This window comes from Theropithecus gelada, chromosome 9 (genome assembly GCF_003255815.1).
Source record: "Theropithecus gelada isolate Dixy chromosome 9, Tgel_1.0, whole genome shotgun sequence".
NCBI lineage: Eukaryota > Metazoa > Chordata > Mammalia > Primates > Cercopithecidae > Theropithecus > Theropithecus gelada.
The window spans coordinates 91,937,482-91,961,551 of NC_037677.1; the positions used below are offsets into that span (position 1 = coordinate 91,937,482).

The window sequence follows — 24,070 nt, forward strand, 5'->3', positions numbered from 1 at the left end:
TTTTTTGAGACGGAGTCTCGCTCTGTGGCCCAGGCTGGAGTGCAGTGGCCGGATCTCAGCTCACTGCAAGCTCCGCCTCCCGGGTTTTTACGCCATTCTCCTGCCTCAGCCTCCCGAGTAGCCGGGACTACAGGCGCCTGCCACCTCGCCCGGCTAGTTTTTCGTATTTTTTAGTAGAGACGGGGTTTCACCGTGTTAGCCAGGATGGTCTCGATCTCCTGACCTCGTGATCCGCCCGTCTCGGCCTCCCAAAGTGCTGGGATTACAGGCTTGAGCCACCACGCCCGGCCATGTATAAGTAATTTAATCTTCAACTTCTGAATTTCATTTTTAAAGGTACCATAGTTAGCTCTTACTTAATATCTTTCTTCTCTAAAAAAAAAACAGAATTTTAAAACTAAACATACACACACGTTCACATAGAGGGAGATATGTGAAAAACAAAATGGGACACACAGAAATTAAAGGGCTACCAGGCACGGTGGCTCACGCCTGTAATCCCAGCACTTTGGGAGGCCAAGGAGGGTGGATCACCTGAGATCAGGAGTTCAAGACCAGCCTGGCCAACATGGCAAAACCCTATCTGTACTAAAAACACAAAAATTAGCTAGGTGTGGTGGCACACGCCTGTAATCCCAGCTACTCAGGAGGCTGAGGTAGGAGAATCACTTGAATCCAGGAGGCAGAGGTTGCAGTGAGCCAAGATCACACCACTGCACTCCAGCCTGGGTAAGAGAGCAAGACTCCATCAAAAAAAAAAAAAAAAAAAAAAAAAAAGGAAAGGGAAAGGGAAAGGAAGAAATTAAAGGGCATCTAAGTCAAAACAGTAGTGGCCCAGACTTTTTTTTTTTTTAGACAGAGTCTCACTCTGTCATCCGGGTTGGAGTGCAGTGGCGTGATCATACCTCACTGCAGCCTCAAACTTCTGGATGCAAGAGAACGTCCTGCCTCCACCTCCCAAGTAGTTGGACTGTAGGCGTGCAACACCATGCCCAGTTAATTTTTTTAGTATTTTGTAGAGACGGGATCTTGACGTTTTGCCCACGCTGGTCTTGAACTCCTGGGCTCAAGCAATCCTCATACCTCAGCCTCCCAAACTGCTGGGATTATAGGTGTGAGCTGGCACACCCAGCCCAGACTATTCAGACATATAAATATGTGACACTTTTGTGGAATAAAGGCTGAATATGGTATTTTTCTACACTGACTAAATCTCCAGGAAACTGTTTCCTAAAAAAGGTCACTGCAATGTTCTCAACTAATGGAGTATATGATGCTGAAAGTTCAAGTCAGACTCATCTAAGCCATAAAAGCCAATCAATAACGTTTCTTGCATTTGTATGGTGCCATTACTTTTTCCAAAATGCATCTATTACCTCATTTTATACCACTTATGTCAGAACAAAAGGAAGAGTAATATGTTGACTGGTTGGACAAACTGTACCGTCAAGAATGCTCCTATCCTCTGAAATGGATGAAAGTTCCAGACAAGAATGTCAGATGAGCGGGAAAGAGCTTTCCAATGAGAAGAGCTATCCAACATTAGAAAGAGTGGCTCCTAGACAGTGAGTTGCTCATTACCAGAGGTACACAAGTAGAGCTGTTAAAACCATGTGGCTTCCAACTGCTCTAATAACTTTAAGATTCAGAGTCTTCAAGTTTCTTACAGTGGAAGCCATGGGGGCATTGCCCTGTTGCCTTCTCTCATTCCTCATTCATGAGAAAGATGTTAAGCTCACTGACGTCAGTCCCAGTGAAGTCTTCTCCAGAACTCAGAAGGGCCATAAATAGAGAGACAAAGGGCAGGAGGTGGGAGTTATTCACTAGCGTGGAGGAAGCAGGATAAACCCAGAGGAATGGCCTCTGGAATTATACAAAGAATTTGGAGGTGACTGGGGGTGGCCCTGGGAACAAAGTAAAACTGTCAGAACTCAGATAACAGTCCACGTTCCAGAGAATGGATTGCAGCAGCCCTTCTGGAAAAGGGGCACTTCTTGGGACTTTATAGAAATCCAGCTGGGTCCCCCAGACACAGGCATCTCCACCACTGCCCCACAAACACTGTACATGACCAAATATGAACAGAAGACATCTTTTGAGAGTCTTCTGAAACTGAGACCTCAAGGAAGGTGCCTTCTAGGAACCCCACCCCACCCCCGCCAAGTTTTCCAGAGTCTAGCAAACAATTTACTAGGGTTGTATATTTTCTCTACACTCTACTTTTATGACCAAAGGATAATAAAATAATTGGTAATCTGTAATTTGGTCCAAAAAATAACCTCCAGGATATGCCTTAAATTCAATCCAGATTCTGACAATCCCCTGGTTTCATTTGGTCTACATAGCAACACATGGCCCAATTCAAGCCAATAACTTAGAGTTTTGGAGCAGACTTTAAAAGTCTTAGTGGCAAAATCACAAAAGGCCAAAGAATGCACACGTTATTCCAAATAAGGAAACCTTGTCCCTCTCGGATAAGGCCTGACGCCCAAGATTTTCAGAGAAGAAGACAGGATTTTTCTTCCAAAAAAAAAAAAAAAAAAAAATGAGGATGGAAAGGGAAGGAAAAGAGAACCAAATCTTCATCTTACATGGTGATAAGTTAACAGATGATGTCCAAAAGACAGATTTACTACCAAAAGGAAGTAAAACATACAGGTTACTATCAAATGTGGAAGTAAATATCAAAAGAATCAGTTAAGAGTTTAAAGTGGCTGCCACCCGGGCAGCAGGGGGCTAAAGGTGACGGTGCCGGAGACTGTGGTCCTATAGAAATATTTGATTCTTGAAACTCTATGCCTGTGTAACTTTGGTAAAAACTACAAATTTTAAAAGCTAGAAGAAAGCAGGGGAAGGGCTAATATACACTAAATGCATGCATTTCCAAACTGTAGCTATAAAAAGTAAATAATACTTTTGGTAAATGATAATACTGTATGTAAATATTGTTTATCCATATGTTTCAACCAGAGCATTACATCTTAATAACTCCTTTTCTGATTAAAGTAATACTGTTCACTGTTTTTAAAAAGATAGAAAATAACTCACCCTTCCCCCACAAAAAAAGAAAAAATAGTCATAAAATTACCACCCAGGGCCGGGCGCGGTGGCTCACGCCTGTAATCCCAGCACTTTGGGAGGCCGAGGCGGGCGGATCACAAGGTCAGGAGATCGAGACCACGGTGAAACCTCATCTCTACTAAAAATACAAAAAATTAGCCGGGCGCGGTTGTGGGCGCCTGCAGTCCCAGCTACTCGGGAGGCTGAGGCAGGAGAATGGCGGGAACCCGGGAGGCGGAGCTTGCAGTGAGCTGAGATCCGGCCACTGCACTCCAGCCTGGGCGACAGAGCGAGACTCCGTCTCAAAAAAAAAAAAAAAAATTACCACCCAGAAAAAAACTGCTGGATGATATGAAGGTATTTCCTTTTCTCTTTATATATATGTGTATATGTATATTCATGTATCAATACAGACAATTTTCTTTAACTCTTTGGGCTCATCCAAAGACAAAAAGGTTTTTGTTTGGGGGAAAAAAAGCTTTTTTTTTTTTTTTTTTTTGAGACAGAGTCTCACTCTCCCACCCAGGCTAGAGTGCAGTGGTGCAATCTCAGTTCACTGCAACCTCCGCCTCCCAGGTTCAAGGGATTCTCCTGTCTCAGCCTCCCAAGTAGCTGGGATAACAGGCACCTGCCACCACGCCCAGCTAATTTTTGCATTTTTAGTAGAGACAGGATTTCACCATGTTGGCCAGGCTGGTCTTGAACTCCTGAGAAAAAGCATTTTATTTGGAAGATTATTAAATAAATTGCGTCTTTGCTTCTTACAGCACCATCGGTCAATATCAAGCGTTCATTCTAAAAGGACAGGTAGGTATGTCAGGTTGTCAAAAGTTTTTGAAAAGTGAAGGTATTAACAGGCATGGTGGCTCACACCTGTAGTCTCAGCTACTGGGGAGGATCACTCGAGCCTAGGAGGTTTGAGACCAGCCTGGACAACATAGAGACCCTGTCAAAATTTTTTTTTAACTGGGAAAAAAATGAAAGCGAAGATGTAATTTTTCAGAATTTCTGGACATAAATTACAGCATTAAGAGAGGACCCTTATGAGGATGGGAAGGGAAAGGAAAAGAGAACCAAATCTGGTTCCCCCTCAAATTGTGCTGTTTTCTAACTCTGCTCACAAGCCCGCTCATGCACGTTTATTTCATTCCATGCAAGCCTGTCTTTGCTTTCTCCTCCCCACAACCCTACTTGTCACTAGCTTTCCTCTCCAACCCAACTTCCTGTTTTATTCCACTCTCTCACACCTGTACCTTTTCCGTGCCACCTGTAACCTGATGCAATGTGGAACTAAGATCACATCCTTACTACATTTGCAAAATCAAATTAAATGCTGCTTATTTGTAAGTTATAAACTGAAATACAAAGCCTTCTGTTTATAACTTTTTCTTTTTCTTTTTTTTTTCCTGAGCAACAGGATCTCACTCTGTTGCTCAGGCTGGAGTGCAGTGGCAAGATCAGGACTCGCTGCAGCCTCGACACTCCAGGCTCAAGGGAGGCTCCATGCTCCCACCTCAGCCTCCTAAGTAACTCCAACTACAGGCATGCACCACTACATCCAGCTAATTCTACTTTTATTTTTGCAGGGATGGGGTCATGCTATGTTGCCCAACCTGGTCTCGAACTCCTGGCCTTAATCAATCGATCTTGGCTTCCCAAAGTGCGGGAATTACAGGCTTGAGTCACCATGCCCGTCCTGTTGATATGTCTCCTAAAGCCTATGTTGCTGCCTTGTTTCTTGCTTGTTTTTGTTGTTGTTTCTCAACATCAAAGGCAGCTGCAGCCTTTGGGACTGAGTTAGAAACCCTCAGAAATGAGAAAAGCCCTGGCTCCTGCCTGGAGAAGCCAGTGTAGACACGGAAGAGGCCTTGCATCGGGGAGAGGGTAGTTTTCTAGAGGAGAGACAGCTAGTGGGAAGACGGCTAGTGTCAGAGCCAACTTACTCTGCTCCTGAAGTACGAGCCCAGCATCACCCCATTCAGGAGAGTCAACTGCCCCAGAAGACAAACCCAAAGCTATCAGAGCACGCTGCTAAAGAACCACCTCTTCCTCCAGCCCTCTAAGGAGGGCCTTCTTTCTCTGGTCATCCAAAATGGCTAAGTCTTTCTTCACAAGAGCTTCTTTTAAAATCAGGTCACCCCCATCCTATACATATAGAATTTTTTTGTAACCTAGATGCTAGACACATGTTAAAAGAGCTGTTAGGTGCTGATCACTCTTTGAAGTGTAAGCTCTCTCTCCCAGCTCTGAGAGATCTGCCCACTTCACAGGGCTGCCCTCCAGAGCTCCAGTATCTGATCAAAAATGACCAGGGCCAGGCGTGGTGGCTCACGCTTATAATCGCAGCACTTTGGGAGGCCAAGGCAGGCAGATCACTTGAGATCAGGAGTTCGAGACCAGCCTGGGCAACAGAGCAGAACCCCATCTCTACTAAAAGTACAAAAATTAGCCAGGCATGGTGGCACATACATGTAGTCCCAGCTATTCGGGAGGCTGAAGGCACGAGAATCGCTTGAACCCAGGAGGTGGAAGTTGCAGTGAGCCAAGATCGTACCACTGCACTCCAGCCTGGGCAACCGACCGAGACTGTCTCAAAAAAAAAAAACCAAAAGACCAGAACAGGTCCAGGCACAATTCTAAGCACCATAAGAAGCCTCCTGAATCGAGGATGTAAATCTGATCTAATAATTCAGCCAACAGTGCATCTACCTGTAGCCTTATCATCCAGCGCCCACATCCTATTTCAGCCACAGGTTTCTGGTTAGATGCTTCCCTGAATTCAGCCCACCTGCTGCTGTATCTGCAGCACATCCCTGAGTCCATGTCAAAAACAGAATCCTAGCCCTCTGACACAGCTCACGCTCCAGGAAATCAGACTGGAGTACACAGCTGCATTCTTCTTGGTAACTATTTCCAAGCCATCTCCTTATGAAGACACACGGGGGAAAAAGAAAGGAAGACTAGGAGCGCCAAAAAGGCAGTTCAACTTTCTCTAAAAGAAACTCAGCAAATAGCTCCTGTTCTGGGAAACCAGTAAATTTCCAAACAGTAAGTTTTCCGCAAATGATATTGGCAACTTGGGGGGTCAGGGAGAAGTAGTGGACCAGTTCTCATCGAAGAGCAGCAAGATGAGACAAGTTTCATACAGTGGCAAATGTTCCTTTTGGATTTGCTTCAAACCTGTGTGTGGGCTGATTCTCCGAAATAAACAAATTCTCTTGTATAAGGTTATGGGGTGACTGAGAGGGTGAGGATTCTGACGGAAAGAAATCACCCACAAGTCACCTTTGCCTAAGCAGGAGGGTCAGTTCTGCCTGCCCTGGGTCTTGACGCAGTGAAACCTCAACAGGGATGTGGGGAGCATCAAAGTGTCCATGTAACCCAGATGGACAGGTATATGCTACAGTTAAGTTCAACTGCACCCTTGACTGGTATGGCATTTCAGAGCATTGAGACACCTTTCGATCCAGCAAAGAGCCAATCCTGGCTTCAATCAGCACCCATGAGCCGCTGAGGGAGGCACAATGTCCCGAGTAGCAGTTGGCCAAACACATGTGAGGGAGGTGCAGCTGCCGAGCCCTTCATGTTTAGCAGGAAGAAAGAATGTTGATTTTGCAGATTTTTGATAATGTTTTCACAGCCAGTGTTATTCCCAACCCATTTTTAAACGCAATCTGAACAACACCCCTTTCCACACCGGATTCCTTGTACTTTTAAATGGTTCCATCTACCTCAGGCCTGAGAAACGTATTTCTCTCTATAGGCCAGACCTCAGTTTGGTTGACGGAAGAGCAGAGGGAAAGCGGGATTGCAAAGATGGCAGGTACAGGGCTGGGAGAAGAAAATTAAATTCACCAGACATGGGACAACTGGGCTTAGGACCCTGACACCAAGGAGCTCAAGATCTCTGTGGGCCAGATGGGACCATCTAGAAAAGACTCTTGCAAGTCTAACCATCTTTGGGTCTGTGGTTGTGCTGTATTGATTCCATGTTCTCAATTTAAGTGAGCTAACAAAATGCAGCAAGCCATGAAAATTTAAAAGGACTAGAATGAATTGAGAAGTTATTTAGACTGAGAGCAAAGAACAGGCAAAGCAAATGGCAATCTTGTTGGATGGATCTGGCACGCCACCACACAAGCAACCCAGGCTAGAAAGCACCATTGACAAAATGTTGACAGTTTGCCCAGGCCCTTTTGAATATTGGGTTCTTGGATTATTTCCTAATTTTTTTTTTTTTTTTTTTTTTTTACAAAATCTTGAACATTGACTATTATGTAGAAAAAAAGAAACATCTGAGGGGAAAAAATACATCCTCAGGAGACACGGGAAGAATGCTGTTTGAAGTAAGAATCTTTTTTCTCTCTGTCTCTCTCTGACACACACACACTCATACACACACATTCAACTAGCCTTATGAGTCATCTTCTGCTGTGACTGATGCCAGCTAACTCTGTCCTGCCAGCAGCCTCTGCCACCCACTGATGCAGTGGAACAGTGTTTGACCAGCTCTCTTCCTGATGCTGGTTTATTTCTGGCTAAAACCTCTGGTTTCAGTTAGGACCAAGACTTGCCTGGGGCTCCCCCTGGAAGTACTATTTGATGGCACTGATACTCAAAGCCCTGTGCCTAAAATGTCTTTGCATCTAAGAGATACTGTGGAGATCAGGCCAATTCTAGACCCTTATTGCCATGGTTTTGATATCTGTCAAACCAGGTATCAAACAGAGGTCACTCCATCCCAGAAACATCATGGTGAACCAAGTTATCCATAATCACTGGTAACTGCATGCCCAACACCATGCAAACCCCATAATCTCCATGACGCTTACAGTATAATTTCAGAAATAAAATCAGTCCAATGGAAGCTAATCAGACAGCCATACAAGGCAAAAGAAAAACCAAAAGACCCATCATCATTCAGAGAAGTTGTGAGAAGGAACCAAGTATGGGCTACAAAAGTCACTGTGACTTCAGAGTCATACTGGGCCTTGAGGCAGAAATAGCGTGTATACGAGGCAGAATATCGATGGAAGATACTGCAGGTAAAAAGACCTCTTTAGAGGCCATAATGGAAACTCTGAAGCTGGCTGACCAAGAAAGCAACCATTAAGCAAGCCCCACTCCCCTCCCACTCTACGGCTTCGTCTCTCAAATATGGGGTATAGGCTTTCAGGCAGAGACTCTAAAGAGGACAGATGTCCAAGCAGGGGCTCATGGGCACTGGGTAGCTGGAGTATAGTGGTATCCACATATCAGCAGACTGAAAAGCAAATCCAATTCTCTTGGATTATCTCCCTAAGTATGGTTCTCAGACCCCTGCATCAGAATTTCTGAGATCTCTCCAGACCTGAGAAATCAAAACATTTGAGGGGATAGCCAGGGAATCTGCATCTTCAACAAGCCACTCAATATGATCCCAAAAGTGCGAAAATTGCTACTAGCCTGCTCCAGCCTGTCCTCTTCTGAAATAGGGGGTAATTTTGTAAAAAGTTGTCTATCTCAATTAAGAAAGAGATTTAAGAAGAAATCACACATGGGCTGGGGGGCAGGAAGGAGTGTGGCTGGAGCAGGAAGTAGGAAATCTCTTAGGATGAGAGACAGGATATGATGATCAGTCACCCAGCCTCACAGGGAAACTCTCCCTTCACTGCACCCTTGGAAAATCATTAGAAAGAAGGTGATTTCTTTACAGAAGCCCAAGGGGGCTTGAGTTTGGATGGATCAGAGTTAGCCTCAAGAAGGAAGGAGTTCACCAATGTGGATAGGTCTATCTAAGTTTGGCCTAAAGTACCCTATGAGAGAGGTACCTTCTGCACCACACACCATAGCCCCAAGAAATGTTGATTGCCAGTGGCCATATTAAGTCCTGAGGGACCCAAGGGAGCAGAGAAGCTGCCTCTACCCTGCTCCAGACGTCACAGTCCCTGACCTAGGCTCGCCAATGCCAACTCAGCTCTGTCTGGCCACACGATAGCTCTGAATTGACATCCACACCCACCCTCCACCACGGTCAGTGGGTTTTACCTGTCACTCTCTAGGCCTGAGGCACCAACTGGGCCTGGCAGCTCCAGATCTGGGTGGTGTAGTTCTCCAGGTGTGGTCACCAGCCCAGCAGCATTGCCTGGGAACCTGTTAGAAATAAAAATCCTCTGGCCCCACCCTATAGCTTCTGAATCAGAAATTCTGGAGGAGGGGCCCAGCAATCTGTGTCTTAACAAGCCTTCCAGGTCATTCTAATATAGCTCAAGTTTAAGAACCAGTGTGTTGTGCTATTAATAATAATATGAACCATGGTGGTAAATCAATAAAAGTAGCATCGTATACACAGGCCTACAAAACACTTTCAAATGTATTATCTTCTAATCCTAAGGCTCTGTAGTTCATTTGAATCTCACAGTAATGCTGAAGCAGATAAGCTGCATTATCCCAATTTACAGAGGAGACTGAGGCTCAGATAGATGAAGTAACTGGCATAGATTACCCCTACCCAGAGCCCACTCATTAACAAAGCGCATGAAAATGAGAGACTTAACTCTAAATAATTAAAAGTTACCAGCCCACACCCATTTCTTTTTCCCACGGTCCATGGGGATACTGGCCGCAAAAGGGGTGAAATTGACTTTCTTTTTATCTGGTCCATTGTTACTCACCTCAGGTGACTATTTCCAAGACCATCTTCCATTAATTATGGATTTGAACTGAAAAGGTGATTTTGAAACCACTGCGAGACAGATCCAGTTAGTCTCAATGCCAGTCTGACACAGAATTAAGACAACAGCCCTCAACTGATAAACAGGTCATGCGCCAAAAGTTCATGCTCATGTTGGAGGGTTGGAACTCAGATTGCATTTTCCCTCGGACGTGACATGGAGATAGTGGTTGGATCCCAAGGTCAAGCCACAAAGCTGTCTGTGAGAGGGAGACGCAGAGGACACAAGAGTGTTTGGCAATGGGCCAAAGGGTTAAAATCCCAGCTTTCTAATCAGTAACCAACTTGAGACAAAAGCCCAAGTTACTTAGCCTTTCTCCAAGCCTCAGTTTCTTCACCTGGGAATCCTTATACTGACCTTCCAGGGTTGAGAGGATTCAATGAAAATGCATACTGTGTCTGGCACGCAGTTGATATCCAACAAGTGGCTGCAGTTTACATTGCTGAACTCCTAAAGTAGAGGCCATACTTTATTTTTGCCCTGAAAACTATGCAGTTAAAAAGAAGTAGCATACATCTGAAGACTGACTGCAAGACTGATTGCAAGAGGATTAACTGCCTCCTAAAGGACCAAGAAAATGAAGGAAGGGTATTGGGCTCAGGGGACAGCACAAGAGTCAGGTCCTGCCCTCACCCACTCCTCACCACTTTGGCCTTCCTTCAGCTCACTTGCCGCTTCTTTGGGAACCTTCCGTGGACTTCCAGCTTAGGTCAAATCTCTCTAGTACCTGCTTCAGTAGCCCCATGTACTTGCTCTTCATAGCCTTGCACTGATTATAATGTTACCCTCATTTGCTTAATGCCTGTTTTCTCCACAACCTCACAAACTCCATGAAGTCAGGGCTCAGGTCTGTTTCCGCTCATCAATGTATCTTCCCCTCGTACTTTGTCCTGTGCCTGGAACACAGTAGGTACTCAAATATTTGTAGAATGAATCACACCAGAGCAGCTGGGCAGGGAAGAGGAGGTTGTGCGCAGCTGACTATGCATACGTGCAGATAACAAATTGGCGGTCTGTGATTCTGGGTTACTCGGAGAAGTACACAGCTCTTTTTCTGCCCCAATAAAATCAATCTGCTGCTGCCATATCACTCAGCCAAAAAGGTTGATTATTAAACGCACAAGTTATTAAACCCAAAGGCATCCTCTTCCAATGGGTGCGCATGCCCCAGGCTGCTCAAAGGGCATGTGCTGAATGAAGCAAAGATGGCACAGGAATCCAGGCAGGTCTGGGACGTGCCGCAGTTCTCCCTACCTCAATCTCAAAGTGGAGGGATGCCAGCCTCACCACAGCTGGCAGCCTCACTACACTTTGGAGCTCTACAGCAAGGTATGGAAAATAATGCTGCCAGCTGCAATGTACTGAGTGTCTACATGCACCAAGCAATAGTCCTGGGTGATCCTCAAAACCTAATGAGGTAGTTATTGTCCCCTTTCTACAGATGAAGAAACTGAGACTCAGGGAGACCGGGAACATACTCATGATCACATAATGAATAAGTAGCACAGCCAGAACTATTAACAGAACCCAAATCAGATTGCAAAGTCTGTGCTCTTAGCCATATTCCCATATTCAGCTATCCATCACCATATTACGTATAAGTTTCTCTAAGAGTCTGTGAAGGATGTACAGACCTTGGAGACTCAATGCAACATGATATAAAACAGAAAAGAGATACAATTCTAGTGTGGGTTCTTCCACTACTATGTGACCCGGAGTAAGTCATTTCACCTCCCTGGGCCCCAGGGAGGCTTCCTCCCCAGTAATGTTAAAGGATGAACTAGATGGCCATTAAGAGAAGAGATAGGATGCTGTTGAGCACATAAAAACACCTGCCAGTCAGAACCTATCATGAAACCACATCTGCCTGGCCTTTACCCAGGACCCAGCCACACTGCCTCTCAGCTCTCTCTCTCATCCAAACTGGAGGCTAGCCGGAAACTTGGAGCTTTCTGGTAGGGAGGGAACGACAGAGGACGCTTACTTTTCTACTAGGCCCCCGAAACTGGCTTGGAATGAACCAAGGATAAGTAATAAGGGAAAGGAGACTGTTTACCATACATTTAAATACCCAAACCTCCCTCCCTCCTGCGGAGAACTGAAAAAATACCATATGCTGCCAAAGAAGCAGGTGTCAGTCTCCAAATCTCCCATGGGCTCACGCCCTCGGCAGTCTTCTGTGCGCCCCACCTCCCTCTGGGATGTGTTCAACACACACCCAAGACCAACTGCAGGGACTGCCTTCAGAGGCCAAGGCCATCCGTCTGAGTAACAGATCTTCCCTCACTTCAACCCCTGCACTGCTGTACAGAGTGATCTGGAATTTACAGTCTCTTCTACAAAGCCTTACAAGGTCAAAAATGCTCAAGTTGTGTGATTCCTCGGATGAAAAGGCTATGAAACAGAACAGGCTAAATGGCCGATACAAACGACACTTCAGAAAGCCAAAACCCAACAGCCAAATGCAGTTAGCAACAGGCAGAGCTGCAGCCAAGGCACCTGGTGCTGGCCAGGCTTCAGCAGCACACAGGCCTGCGCTGCCACCAGCACCTGTGGATGTCACCACCTCCTGCTGGTCCCCTCCAGCACACAGACCAGTCCTGCCACCAGCGCCTGTGAATGTTACCACCCCCTGCTTGTCCCCACTAAGAGTGAGCACAGTCACCCCAGAACCAAAATAGGAGTCACAAAAGAACTGACATCCATTTTTAGATGACTCCTGAGCTCCATACTCTGCAAAACCCATGCTGACTTTTACACGTATGGCAGGCTATGGAGGAAATGGCCAAAGATACTTTGTAAAATGTTCCTCAAAATCAAACCTGAATTTTAAGCAAGAGCAGAAGGGGAGGAGTGGAGGAAGGAAGGAAAATCCCTCTTCTTTACCATAATCCTAGATGCACTAAATCCAGCAATGTATATGAAATATTTCAGGAGCAGGAAAGTAGGGAGAAACAAGGGAAAGAAGAGGGGCAGAATGGAAAATACAGAAAGGGGAACAGGGTAAAGACAAAGTCCCATGCTAAGTCATCCCAACCTGAAGCTGCCTCGTAGCCTTGGTCCTGCTCTCCTCTCCCCCTACTTACCAAGGCCTTTCAAAAGGGAGTTCTGCAATTCCACTCTAACCATCACACACCAAAGACATAACAAACCCTGACAAAATAATTGTACTAAGTCAGCACCCAATCTCCTGCAAAATCAGAAAAGCAAACTGACAAATATTAAGTGGACCACCATAAACACCAGACACAGAATTTGAAGACATTTCCAGCTTCTTAAAAAAAGCTGTGCACGGTGGCTCACACCTGTAATCCCAGCACTTTGGGAGGCCGAGGCAGTTTGATCCTCTGAGGTCAGGAGTTCAAGACCAGCCTGACCAAAATGGAGAAACCCCATCTCTACATACAAAATTAGCCAGGCATGGTGGTGCATGCCTGTAATCCCAGCTACTCGGGAGGCTGAGGCAGGAAAATCGCTTTAACCCAGGAGGTGGAGGTTGCAGTGAGCCCGGACCACGCCATTGCACTCCAGCCTGGGCAACAAGAGCAAAACTCCGGCAAAAAAAAAAAAAAAAAAAAAGCTTCTAGGCTGGGCATGGTGGCTCAGGCCTATAATCCCAGTACTTTGGAAGGCCGAGGTGGGCTGATTGCTTGAGGTCAGGAGTTTGAGACCAGCCTGGCTAACATGGTGAAACCCCATTCCTACTAAAAATACAAAAATTAGCCAGGCGTGGTGGCGCATGCATGTAGTCCCAGCTACTAGCTACTTGGGAGACAGAGGCAGGAGAATCACTTGAACCAGAAGGCAGAGGTTGTAGTGAGCCGAGATCTCACCACTGCACTCCAGCCCACGTGACAGAGCAAGACTCCATCTCCAAAAAAAAAAAGTTTATAAATGCCTAAATATACTTAAGTAAACCCCTTCAAATTAAATAGTAAAATGCAACTTTATGAAATTAAAATTTTAAGGTATTTAAAAATAAGGAAGCGTTATGCATGCATACTCAAAGGGCACAAAATGCTCCCACAATCTGGCAATAAATGCCTGGGGGCCTAAGAGGATGCAGAAAGACTGAGAAACTAATCTATTAGATGTAGCTATGGTTCTCCAAATTAGGGAAAAGGGTAGTTGGCAGCTAAACTGAAATCAACAGACTTTTACTCTCTGTAAAATTTGCTAAAATGGACATTTCTACAAAAAGATGTTTAAAGTGTTTTTTTATATATTAACTTCAGTACTCTCAATACCATCTGTCCTACTGCTCAAATATATTTTAAAAACAACACACACACAAAGAATGGTTCCAGTTCTATCCATGCCCTGAATTCAAAGTAATTACCACAGATGGATTCTGAACCAGGAAACCAGACAGACAAGTGTTTATTAAACACCTACTATGTGCCAGACCTCAGTGCTAATAGGATACCCCCTTTGCCTGACCCTTTGTCTTCCCAGTCCCCAATGGCCATGATAGGTTAAGGATGAAGAGGGACTGAATGCCATACCACACCTTCAGATACAGCTGATAGTTACCAGCAGGCAGAGGCGAACGGCACACAGAGAGCTAGGTGCTCAGTGCAACCAAGGAGCATGTCAGCCTAAGTTATCGTTTTTCATCTTAAGAGGCTGACAAAAGTAACTCTTTCATCTTCCTTTCTCTCTTAGCGTTTTTTGTTTTTTTTGTTTTGTTTTGTTTTTGTTTTTGTTTTTGAGATGGAGTCTTGCTCTGTAGCCCAGGCTGGAGTGCAGTGGTGTGATCTCAGCTCACTGCAACCTCCGCCTCCCGGGTTCAAGGGATTCTCCTGCCTCAGCCTCCCAATTAGCTGGGATTCAGGTGTGAGCCACCATGCCTAGCATTCTCTCTTAACTTATAAGCCTATCTTCCCACCCTTTAGGCCTTCCTGATTGAGGACAGAGCTTCCTCCCATAATTTTTTTTCTTCTTCTTTGAGACAGGGTTTCATCTCTGTCACCCAGGTTGGAGTGCAGTGGCATGATCACAGCTCACTGCAGCTCAACCTCTGGGGCTCAAGCCATCCTCCCGCCTCAGTTTCCTGAGTAGCTGGGACTACAGGCACCCGCCACCATGCCCAGCTAATTTTTGTATGTTTTGTAGAGACAGGGTTTCGATCCGCGTTGCCCAGGCTGGTCTTGAACTGCTGAGCTCAAGTGATCCCCTTGCCTCAGCCTCCCAAAGTGCTGGGATTACAGGTGTGAGCCACCGCACCTGGCCTTCCTTCTCTAATTTTATCTTGTTTCTGGTCACCAATAAGACTGAATCTGGAATTTAGTAGAATCTCAGAGTGGCAGAAAAGTGAAATGGGGGCGTCTGGAAAAAGGATGAAGACACATCACTAACTTCAACAACACAAGTTTGCCAGGCCTCATAAAGCTCATAGCCAGGTCCCAGTGTGGTTATAGGTTAAAGAGAGACAGGAAGGGTGTGGAAGCTCTGACAGGGTCCCACCGCCCAACCGAAAGGTGCCTCCTTTTCTCCCTTTCCTTCCCCTTGTTGCTGATTATTTCCCTTTTGTTCTTCTATTCAACCCGTACTTACTTCTTGAGTCCCTACTTAACACATGCAGTTTAACACTGCCTTCATCAACATAATGCCGTCACACACATAGCACCTGACATTTCATGAACACAACCCTTCAGCAATCTTATAGAAAGTCTTTTGTGGGCCGGGCGCGGTGGCTCAAGCCTGTAATCCCAGCACTTTGGGAGGCCGAGACGGGCGGATCACGAGGTCAGGAGATCGAGACCATCCTGGCTAACACGGTGAAACTCCGTCTCTACTAAAAAATACCAAAAAACTAGCCGGGCAAGGTGGCGGGCACCTGTAGTCCCAGCTACTAGGGAGGCTGAGGCAGGAGAATGGCATAAACCCGGGAGGCGGAGCTTGCAGTGAGCTGAGATCCGGCCACTGCACTCCAGCCCAGGCAACAGAGCAAGACTTCCGTCTCAAAAAAAAAGAAAAAAGAAAGTCTTTTGTGAAAAATAATCTCTGAAGAGAAATGTCATTGAACATTATTTTGTGTTGCTGGACCACAAATCCCACTAGTGCTCCACATCCCGCTAGTGCTCCACAGCTCACCAACTTCAAGTCAATATTTAGAACCATGGGGCAGATCATTCATATGGGTGCAAAATACTGATAATGAATGCTTGGCAAGGGTTCTTTCTGCATGACCACTTAGGGGACACACAAGAGCCGATTTCCAAGGCTGGCACTAACAATCAAACAGTAATAATGAATAAAAGCAGGCACGCTGTATTAGGTACCTGTTTACAGGTCAGGCATTAAGCTGGTGCTTACATACATTATCCAGTTCAATCAATCCTTACAACTGAGGCCAATTTTATCATCCCAATTTAATAGCGAAGAGAAGCTGAGCGCCAAGACTTTGCCCACAGTCACACAGCAAGTTAAGAAGCAGCACTAAAGTCTGGACCCTAGACAATGCAACACTACACTTCTCCTTTCTCCAGAGGTGGACAGGAGTGAGACAGGACTTCAGAATGTCTGGAGACCCTCCTCAGTTCCGGGTGCCCTCTCTTCTGCCTGTGGATAAGGCAGGTGGAAACGAATGCTGGGGATGGGAAATCTGTGCGTCAGAAATAAACGTGTAAACATTTTCTCTATGCCCTGAATAATGTCACTTACCTCCCGAACCAATACCTCACGCTTCTGCAGTTGAACATTTTAAAAGCAAGTAATTCTTGCTAAGTAAAATACTTCAGCGTGGAAAAGCAAGGTCTCACCTATTCAGACTGAGTTTCAAAGAAGCAATCTGCACTATTGTATTCGAGTTTTATTCCAAGATTTGTCTAAAACTTTCAGGCTCCAAGCCTAAGACTAGACTACTCCCAGGGCTGGGCTATCAGAGAAGTATTCGATTCACTACTTCATCCTCAGCTACCACTAATGAAAAAGACAGGGGTGCATGGAACACGGCTCCAAGCTCCCTGACCCTGCAGCAGACTGCAGCCAAGCTCTGCGGCCCTGAGTTCCCGAGGACAGGGACATGCATGTGTTGCATTAAGAAAAATAATTATAAGAGGCAATAGACTCCCATTTGGAAACCCAGAGAAAATAAAACCACATTCATCAACATTCCAACCACAATATTCCAACCACAGTATTATTTTAGGACAGTTCCCTGCAGTTTTTAAAGAATACATTTAGCACATGGTTGTAACCATAGCTCGTATGCAATTCTGTTTTGTTTCGGCTACTTCTACTTGATTATCAAGGGTCATCTGTTCCACGGAGCCTTTCCCAGACATCCACTTGTTCAGGTGAAACAAACCCCCTTCTCCTCTCTGCCTTCACTATCCCCTAAACACATATGAATTGTGCCCCTCTAAAAGCTTAAGTAGCTTACACATCAGGCTCCCCCTATAAGCCATACCCCTTCCAGAGCAATATGATTGTGAGCTTTGATGACTTCTCATATATTTGGCAAAAGCAACACCAACATGTTAGCAGGGATAACACTGGAGCAGCAAGGCCATGGCTGATTTCCACTTTTTGATGTGGCTCCGATTTTTCTTTTGAGAACATATAATTTCTTGCATGCATATTTAGCTGATTATAAGTTTCTTTTTTTTTTTTTTTTGAGATGGAGTCTTGCTCATTGCCCAGGCTGGAGGGCAGTGACGCGATCTCGGCTCACTGCAAGCTCTGCCTCCTGGGTTCACGCCATTCTCCTGCCTCAGCCTCCCAAGTAGCTGGGCCTACAGGTGACCGCCACCATGCCCGGTTAATTTTTTTTGTATTTTTAGCAGAGACGGGGTTTCACCGTGTTAGCCAGGATGGTCTCAATCTCCTGACCTCGTGATCCACCCGCCTCGGCCTCCCAAAGTGCTGAGATTACAGGCATGAGCCATCGCGCCCAGCCTATAAGTTTCTTAGAACTGCTATTGATCAACTTCAAAGTCACACGAAGTTCGGGGTCTAAGGGTAGGAGACACAGGCCAATGTCTCAATTTTAAAGCAGGAAAGTGGGTGATCATGACATCCACAAATGAATAAGCCTGGACAACTATAGACCAATAATGGCTCCTGGCAAAATTGTAGAACTAATGGTTTGGGAACATTTCGAAAAAAATGTGAATGTTGGGAAAAGGCAATGTGCGTCCACAATGACAAAGGCATGCCAAAAACCAATCGATTTTTCTCTTGTGGTTACCAAGTTGGTAGATCAGGTGAGATGCCAAAGATATCATGCACCTAGATTTCAGCAAAGCATCTAGAAAAACCTCTTACGATTCACTTGTAGATAAGACAGTGAACTAGAGTGAAGCTGCTTGCACTACTGTCTATGTAGCCAGATGGTTACAACTACCCCACTGACCATACATCACTCCCTCCTTTGGGCCACCGTTGTGCCCTGTGCATACGCTCTCAGAGCACTTATTAAACTTAATTGAGTTACTTGTCTTTCTACTAGAACAGGTGTCAGCGAACAATCACCCACAGGCCTAACCCAGCCCATCGCCTATTTTTGCAGTTTTATAGGAACAGCTACGCTACTTGTCTCCATCTTGTCTATGGCTACTTTGGTGCCACAATGGCAGAGCTGACTAGTTATAACAGAGAATGTATGGCCCGCAAAGCTGACAATATTTACCATCTAGCCCTTTAGAGAAAAACTGCATCAATCATGACCTCTTTTCAAGCTGATGATCTCTTTCCAAGCAGGACAGTTGTCTTATTCCTTTGTACCTTTGGCATTGGCATAGTGCCTAGCACATAATGGGCACATAATAAACATCTGGTGAGTAAATGCATACACTGGCATCACTAATGGCTTGATGACAAGCTAGAGAAGGGTCACTGGTGGCATGATGCAGGGTTCAATTCTTAGGCACACACTGTCCACTGTCTTTTTAACAATGACTGGACTAGAGATAGATATGAAGGGTAGGCTTATCAAACCCTTAGATGGCACAAAACTGGGAAGAAGAGCTAATGCTATAGATGCCAGAATCAAGATTCAAATGACCCTAATAACCCAGCATTCTGGGCCAAAAACAAAGGCGATTGTGCAAGTACAGGCTGGGGGCAGGTCTAAACTTCCTGAAGTCCACGAGACCTGCCCTGGCAACCATTCATGGGAAACAGAGAAGGGTGCCATCCTGACCACAAGGTTCATCAGAGCCCACAGTGCCCAGGGTAATGCAATCTTCAATGGCATTAAAAGTAGGACAGCATCCGGTTCACAGAAAAAATAGTAATACTCACAATGTACCCTGCTGTGGTCAGGCCACAAGCGGAGGATTCAGCTCGGGGCATCACACTTCTTTTAATGTATTGTTTTTAATAGATTCCAATCACATGGTTTAAAAGACACCCCATGGTTTATAGTGAAAAGTCCCTATTCCACCCTGAAGTCAAAAGCAACCAACATTACCCATTTCCTTTGTACCCTTCCAGGCGTAGTATATGCACATACAAGCAAATGTCCTGTCCTGTTTTTGCACAAATGGTAGCACACCATACAGTTGCACATTATTTTTTCACAAAAAAATATATGCTACAGAGTCCCATGTCAGTACTTAAAAAGCTGCCTCATTTCTTTCTGTGACTGCACAGTCTTCAATTGCAAGAAGATGCTATACTGATGGACATTTAGGTTTTCCAGTCTTTTGCTACCACAAACAATGCTGTCAGAAAGACACACATCTTTTTTCACATATGCAGGTATATCTGTAGGACAGATTCCATCAAGTGGAATTATAGGATAAAGTGGGTATCTTTGTAATTTTGAAAGATACTGTCTGTCAAATTGGATACCAGCTTTTAAAGAGAGAAATGGACAAAATGGAGTTTTCTAAAAAAGGGGACTGGAATTTATGTCCCAGATGGAAGAGCTAAAGAGGCTTAGTATGGAGCAAAGAGGGCTGCAGGGAAAGGTGAGCACCATCACCCTCAGATACCCACAGCTACCATCAGTAAGTTCAGTCCTCCTTCACCAACCCTGTGCCTGACACATGCTTGCGGGCTTGCATACATCATCTGATCGACTGTCACAACAACCCTGAGAGATGGACATTTTTATCCTCACTATGCAGAAAAGGAAACTCAGGCCAGAGTCCTCCTGCCAAAGGCCGCAGAGCCAGGAAGGGGCAGAGCTCAGACTCAAACCAAACCAGGTAACTCCAAGGCTGCCGCACCTTACTTTAAGCCCCTGTCCCTCCGGACTGGGCCCTGTGGCCACAGCAGCATTCTCAGACCTGGCGCATCTACAGATCACCCAGCAGCCTCTGCACAGGCCCCGCCCCAGATTCTGATCTAACTTTTGAGGGGAGTTGCGGGGAACAGACAGTTTTGAAAGCGCACCGGCCCCCCGCCCCCCTCAGGCAAATCCAATGTGCAGGCAAGGCTGAGAATTATTGCTCTAACCCACAGCAGTAGTTCTCCAGCTAGGAAAGGCATCAAATTCACCTGGATTACTTGTAAAAAAGATTTTGGGGCCCCCACCCTGTGAGTTTCTGAATCAGTAGGTCTGGGGTGGGGCTGGAGAATTTGCACAAGTTTCCAGGTGATGCTGATGCTAGTGGTCCAAGGACCATGCTTTAAGAACTACTCTATAGAAGCAAGAGCTACTCCTCCTCCTCTTAGTAATACATAGCAATTAACATCTTTCAAGGTACATTATCCCAGCGAGCCTTCACTGTTCTGGAAGGTCCAATGGGATAATGTCCTCTGTTAAGTGAAGTGAAAACTGATACTCAAGTGTCTTAGCCAAGTTTATAAGTGTTATATAACCTTCATTTCTTCTTTTCTTTCTTTCTGTAAAATTCTTTGGCTGATACTTAGGTTTTGTGACATATAGTTCAATCTTCTTTCCACTGTACTAACACCAGGCTCTATATTCCAAGAGAGAAAAAACCTTATCTATCTTGTTTACTCTTATTCCTCCTGAACCTAAAACAGTCGCTGCTCAATACATATGCTTGAATGGCGGAATGAATCATGGGGTGTAAAAACTAGTGTGACATGGGTCCTAAATGAGAAAACTGTATTACAGGATGATTTCAGCTCATATGAAATAATTTTAACAATTAGCCGGGCACAGGGGCTCATGCCCGTAATCCCAGTACTCTGGGATGCCAAGGCAGGTGGATCATTTGAGGTCAGGAGTTCGAGACCAGCCTGGCCAACATGGGGAAACCCTGACTTTACTTAAAAAAAAATACAAAAATTAGCCAGGCATGTTGGCAGGTGCCTGTAATCCCAGCTACTCGGGAGGCTGAGGCAGGAGAATCACTTGAACCCTGGAAGCGGAGGTTGCAGTGAGCCGAGATCGCACCACTGCACTCCAGCCTGAGCAACAGGGTGAGACTCTGTCTCAAAAAAAAAAAAAAAAAAAAAAATTAATTAATTAATTAATTAAGAATTTTAACAATTGAAATAATTCAAAACTAAAATGAACTGACTCAATAAGTAGTGAGCTCCCTGTCCTTGGAAAGACGCAAGCAGAGGCCAAATAGCCATGTAACAGAAATGTCACAAAGCAACTATACACCCCAAGACAGTGTATAGTTGACCTCCATCACCTCTAACATTTTTCACAAAGCCAAATTTAATTCCTGTGTGATCCAGTAGAGAGCTGGCGCTCTATGAATCCTTGACTACTGATCAGCAAGCCTGCCAACAGCTTCACTACGTAAGTTTACACCAATTGTTGCACTTCTCAGCCTCAGTTTCCCTGGACACAAAATGAAGGGGTTTCTCAATCTCTTGGGATTGTATAACAGAGTGACTGGCAAATAATAAACAACTAACAGATGTACCAAAGAACTTAAAATGCATGCAGCGTCTGCCTTTTCCCCTCTCTGCCATTCTGCATCGCAACTAATCCTGCATCTAATTGGTATCTCCATGAAAATTAAACTTGAGGAAGAACCAAGGGCAAATGCAAAACCACACTGAGCTACCCTTTGAATTGCATACCTTTGCCAGTTTAATTATCAGTCTATTACTTTTTAAAAGTCCATTCTTCTAACAGCCACTTTCTGGGCACCCCCTGTGGGCAGAACACTATGCAAGACCCTTGTAGAATAGAGAGAAGGCTCACGCCCTGCTCTGCCTTCTTGGGTGTGTACCTGCATCTACCACATTGTTTAAAGATAGCTCTGAATTTCCCCAACCTGGGTAATGTCGAGGGATTCATTAAAATTTACTAGTGTAGAGTTCTGTGTTTACAGATTGATTGATTTCATCAAGGAAAACCAAAACACAGAATAATAGAATGAGGAGTGAACCAAGACCCAGAGGAAAACTTTTAATTTTTAAGATCTAGGATACCAGTTGTCAAGGTTTACCTCTTCATAACGCGTCAGAATACAGTGCTGTGCCTGGTCCAGCCCTTGTCTGAAATCCATTTCACTCACACCTGAATGATATAAAGGGGTCATCCTGAGAGTGGTTCTTAGGCAACAGCTTCTCAACATCACCAACACTGTGAAGTCTTAGAAGCAACTAGGAGATTTCCAAGTGGAAAGGATAAGAAACTGGGGAAGACTCCCAGCCAGCTATATAAAGCTTAAGAGTCTTTATTTACATACTTTGTACATTAAAAACTGTTTCTAGCTGGGTGCAGTGGCTCACACCTGTAATCCCAGCACTTTGGGAGGCTGAGGTGGGTGGATCACCTGAGGACAGGAGTTCCAGACTAGCCTGGACAACATGGTGAAATCCCATCCCTATTAAAAATACAAAAATTAGCCGGGTGTGGTGGTGGGTGCCTGTAATCCCAGCTACTTGAGAGGTTGAGGCAGGAGAATTGCTTGAACCGGGAGGCAGAGGTTGCAGTGACCCGAGTTCTCACCACTGCACTCCAGCCTAGGTAACAGAACAAGACTCTGTCTCAAAAAAAAAAAAAAAAAAAAAAAACTGTTTCCACAGACACGGTACCAACAAATGAGAACCCACGTAGCAGCTATTAAAACACTGAGAACCTTCCTGGAGGACCCTACAAAGATGGTCAGGTTGGAACCAAAGCGGAGATTCCATTTGTCAGAGAAGTTGAAACCTTTGGCTCCAATGTTAGACAATGCAAATGACCTCCTCAGAATGCAGGAGGCCAAGAGAGAATGACTCAGAAAAGGGAAGCAAGTCATATACTCCAAAGCCAGACATGAAAGGCTGAGATGAGTGTTTGCTGTCATGATTCAGCTCTTAAACAGATTCTGACAGCCACATTCGGGTGCCTGTTAACAAGGCTTTTCTTCCTTAAGGAATATTAAAAACAGCCTGCAGAAACAGCTCATAAGCACACATTGTCAAGATTCTGGACACTTAAATTACGAAGCAGTTTGCCGAGGGCATCATTGCAACAATAAAACATTCAAAAAGCTAACATTTTATTTGTCCAGTTCCTGTAGACACACAGCTGAGGAGATTAGGGAGGAAAAGATTGCAGGTTGAAATGTTGTAGCCCAGAGGTCCCAAAACTCTAAGATGTTTAAGAATCACCTGGAGTGCCGGATAAATGCAGAACCCCAGGACCAGCCCCTAAAGAGGCTACCTGTATGAATGCAAAAAAGGCATTGCCCATAAGGACTCTATATTTCAGTAAGCACCCCATGCCATTCAAAGGTAGGTAGTCCCTAGACAACTCTTGAAACATTGACCTGGTCCAATGGGCTATTTTTGTAAGAAAAATGAAGCCCAAAGTAGTGAAGTGACTTGCCCAAGTCCAACTTTCTAAGTTCAATAATGGCTCCACAAGGAAGAAAGCTAGAAATAAGAATAGATGCCTCACAGTATAACCCAAATTGTTGAAGGGCATGGTCAACCCCTAGGGAAGCAGACAGCAAGCTAGGTCCTCAAACAGAGCCTCTCCCCAATGAGAGAACCTGCAAAAGAGGTCCCCTGGGAGGAAGATTGATAAGCAAATAGCAATAACTGGATTCAGCAGGGCCCCTGTGTTTCTTGCCACAGACCTCTGTCTACACCCCAAACAACTGTCACCTGCACCGCCGTTTCCTATTCACCTGACTGTGAACACCTGCATGGCAGGGACTGGGTCCCATCCATCTCTGCATCACCACTGTCACATATGAAGTCTTAATGAACTCTTTTATTCCAAGAATGAATGCTGTTACCACCCTCTGCATAGAATGCCTTCCAAGAAGCTGGTTCACCTGCCGCATTTCCCGTCATCCCAGCTCCAGCTCAGGTGTCACTTCCTCCCACCAGACACAACCAGGTGTTCCTTCCTACCTCTCCCAGAGGACCCTGTACTTACCTGTTAGCACTTATCACACAGCTTTGTAGTCACC

The 24,070-nt window shown here is 45.1% G+C and overlaps 1 protein-coding gene across 5 annotated transcripts in view; it reads right to left on the bottom strand.

Moving 5' to 3' along the window:
• The window catches only part of SORBS1 (sorbin and SH3 domain containing 1), a 252,779-nt gene that overhangs the window by 197,403 nt on the left and 31,306 nt on the right, over positions 1-24,070 (bottom strand). The window contains exons 2-3 of one of the 5 annotated variants that reach the window (XM_025396192.1): positions 3,338-3,361; positions 628-725 (exon numbers count right to left, since the gene is read on the bottom strand). The exons of the other annotated variants lie outside the window; for them this stretch is intronic. The gene's annotated coding sequence lies outside the window, so the exon portion shown is untranslated. The remainder of the gene's footprint in view (positions 1-627; positions 726-3,337; positions 3,362-24,070) is intronic. 5 annotated transcript variants of the gene reach the window in all.